Here is a 3,864-nt window from a genome sequence, read left to right on the forward strand (position 1 = left end):
ATAATTTCCCATTTCTTTCTCAGCCCTGATAAGTAATTTCTGTCTGTGTATTTACTTCTTGCATATAGGTAGAATAAAAATATTTTGTTTTTGGCTTATTCCATGTACCATGATGTATTCAGAATGTATCCTTGTCACTTGTATCAGAATTTCATTCCTTTTTGTGGTTCATTATGTATTTATATCCCTTTATATATAGTTATTCCATTGATGGACACTTCTTTCTACCTTTTTTTTCCCAGATGAAAACTAAAATGTTTACTACGTCTCAGAAGTATAAATTTGCTTTACAGCAACTTTATTCTCAGCAACTGAGTTAACAAACCCTCACATTGCCAACTGTTGGAGGAATCATATTCCTTCTTACATGTACCAAAATCTCATGTCAGCAATGAGTTCTGGGTTGCAAAAAAGGATTTACTATTTGCACCTGTCTGTAAGGCTTTGTTACAAATTAGACAGACGCACACACACACACATGTGCTCTCTTTCTACTTTTTAACTTGCAAATAGTGCTGTCAATGTTGACTGACAAGTACACCAAGTCCCTACTTCATGTATGTTTGTGCTGATCCTGGGGTTTGAGCTCAGGGACCTGGGCACTGTCCCTGAGCTTCTGTGCTGAAGGCTAGCACTTTATCACATAAGCCACAACTTCACTTCTGGCTTTTTGCTGGTTAGTTGGAGATAAACTTTCCTGCCTGGGCTGACTTCCTACCGCAATCCTCAGATTCCAGCCTCCTAAGTAGCTAGGAGTACAGGCGTGAGTGCTTGGCCAGTTTTACAAATTTTTTGTTTTTTTGTTTTCCATTTAAAATCTATTGACAGAAGTATAGCTAGGCCAGCCCTGGTGGCTCACCCATGTAATCCTAGCTACTCAGAAGGCTGAGATCTGAGGATTACAGTTTGAAGCCAGCCTGGTCAGGAAAGTCCGTGAGACTCTAATCTCCAATAAACCACCAGAAAACCAGACATGGCATTGTGGCTCAAAGTGGTAGATGCTAGACTTGAGTGAAAGTCTCAAGGATAGCACCTAATGCCTGAGTTCAAACCCCACAACTATCAAAAAAATTTTTATTTATTTTTTTATTGTAAAGATACTATACAGAGGGTTGCAGTTACATGAGTGAGGTAATGAGTACACTTCCTCTTGAACATTGTTACCCCCTCCATTGTTTTCCCCCTACCATCCCCTCCCTCCCTCCCTTCCCCGAAGTTCTTTTTTTTTTTTTTTTGATTGTGATTAAGTGATTACATAATTTCTAAGTCACAAATTCATTCTAACTTTCCTGGAGCAAATTGTCTATCACAGTCTGTAATATATAACAGTGTTCACATGTTATATACCATATTTGTGATCAGCAACGTGGGGATATTTAGTAGTGGTTCAACCAGATGAGCGGGAGTTCTTTGTTTCTTAAGTCCTGTTAGTTTTATCAGGGAGACCATGTACCGTTTGTCTCTTCGTTCTTGGCTTACCTTGCTCAACATGATTCCTTCTAGCTCCATCCATTTCCCTGCAAATGCCATTATCAAAAAAAAAATTTTTTTTAAGAGAAATATATCTGGCTCCTTCAATCTTGGTTTCTGTTTACATGGAATTTCTTTTTCCCATTCCCTCCTTTATTCCCTCTCTCTTCCTCAGATCTCAGCCTACTGAGTAGCTAGATATCAGGAATGAACCATCAGTGCCCGGCCCCCTGTGTCTATTGTAAGCTTACCTGTAAGTTTTTGCCCTGTGCATTTCTGAGGAGGCTAGTAGCAGACACAGTATTGTACTTGAGGAAAGTTTGGTCAGACCCAGAGCTCACTATTGGAATGTGGATGACCTATATTTTGGTGAAAGCAGGCCTGAGGTGCTGTGGGGATGCAAAGGAAGAGGCCAGGAGGCCCGAAGTTAGAGATCCTTGCACTAAGCAAAACTTTTGAATGCATAGAGAGTGACTGAATGGAGAACGCCACTGTGCTTTAGTGAGGAACTGCTAAGGAGTTGTTTGGATGGGATGGATGTTTCATGGGGCAGATGTGTGTGTGTGTGTGTGTGTGTGTGGTATATGTGTAGCTTGAACTCAAGGCTGCACACCCTCATTTGGCTTAAAAAAAAATCACTGAAGGTTGAAAAGCAGCTGCTCCATTTTGGGCCTTTTGCAGGTTAATTGGAGATAAGAATCTTTTGGATTTGTTTGCCCAGGCTGACTTTGAACTGTGATCCTCAGATCTTAGCATCCTGAGCAGCTAGGATTACAGGCATGAGCTACCAGTGCCCAGCTTAAAATATTTTCACTTTAAAACCTAAAATGGAGCCTGGGGCAGGTGGCTCAAGCCTGTAATTGTGGCTACTCGGGAAGATAAAATCTGAGGATCCTGATTTCAAGCCTGTGGGGCAAGAGAGTCTCTGAGACTCTTATCTCCACTTAACCACTTGAGAATTGGAAGTGGTGTTGTGGTTCAAAGTGGTAGAGCACTAGCCTTGAGCAAAAGAGGCCCTTAGTTCTAGCCCTATGACCAAAAACAAACAAACAAACAAAAACACCCAAGACAAAACAATAACAACCAAAAAAGGTAAAAGTGTCCAGGCACTCTTAATTGAAATGTAAATAAAAATAACTTAATTGAAAAATGTCATAATTTTATTAGATAAATGTTTCTAAGTGGGAACAAAGAATATATTTTTTAATCTTCTTGATACATATTGCAAACTACTCTGGAAATGGGTTGTGTTGGTGGTGATGATATTTTGTAATTTTTAGTTTGGTGTTAAAAAATAATCAAATAATTTTTTAAAGCATTATTGCATTTAGTTTTGATGGCTACTTTATAAACACAATTTTACTAGTTCTCTAATGTATTTAAATTATACAGAGGCCAATGTAAAAATGGACACAAGTGGTTTTTTTCTTCCTTGCTATTGTTTCTAACATATTTTTAAGGTACCATGTGATTTTTTTTTGTTGCTTTGTATGTTCTTCCCCCATGGCATATAATCCCTGTTTTCACTGTATTTGATGTTGGTATAATTTGGGAAGGGGAAGGGAAAAAACAAAATGTTTAAATAGGGATACAGATTGATCCATTGCAACAATGAAATGTACAAGACGTGATGTCGAAAAACAAACTTTACAATTTAGGCAAGGGTGTGGGGGTAGAAGGGTGGTTTGGCGGGTCGAGGGGTGTAGTTGAGGAGGGACGGGATGGTAGGGGAAACACAAAGGAGGAGGCAACAATGCTGGATAAGAAACGTACTCATTACCTTGCTCATGTAACTGTAACCCCTCTGTACAGTATTTTCACAATAAAAAGCATTTAAAAAATGAAGTAGAACATGAATTTTTAACACTGGGAATACACAGAGAATCTCTAAATGAGGTTTGTTCAGGACAAAATTGCTCACTGGCAGTACTTGAAAAACTATTTTGTGTTAAGATTTTATGTCATAACTGTGAGTGTAATTCCCAAGTAGAGCCTGCTACAGAGTAAGTAAAAATCTTGCAATTTAATGGTCCTATCTCCAAAAGTAATGTTACAATGACCTGGTAGTTTTATATCCTGAAGCCTTTCTCCTATTAAGAATGGTAAAAGCCCAGTGTCAGTGTCATACTACTTACCTGAAATCCTCAGCAACCTAGGAAGCTGAAGCAGGAGGATCATAATTTCAAGACCAGTCTGGGCTGCAAAGTGAGATTCAAAGTCCAAAGGTCTGGTCGTGGGCCTGAACTCTGGGCCTGGATGCTGTCCCTCAGCAATTCAGTTCAAGGCTAGCACTCTACCACTTGAGCCATAGCACCACTTCTGGCTTTTTTCTTTTTGCTTATGTGGTGCTGAGGAATCAAACCCAGGGCCTCAGGCATGCAAGGCAAGCGCTCT

Source organism: Dipodomys ordii, unplaced genomic scaffold (assembly GCF_000151885.1).
Source record: "Dipodomys ordii isolate 6190 unplaced genomic scaffold, Dord_2.0 Scaffold30, whole genome shotgun sequence".
Taxonomy (NCBI): Eukaryota; Metazoa; Chordata; class Mammalia; order Rodentia; family Heteromyidae; genus Dipodomys; species Dipodomys ordii.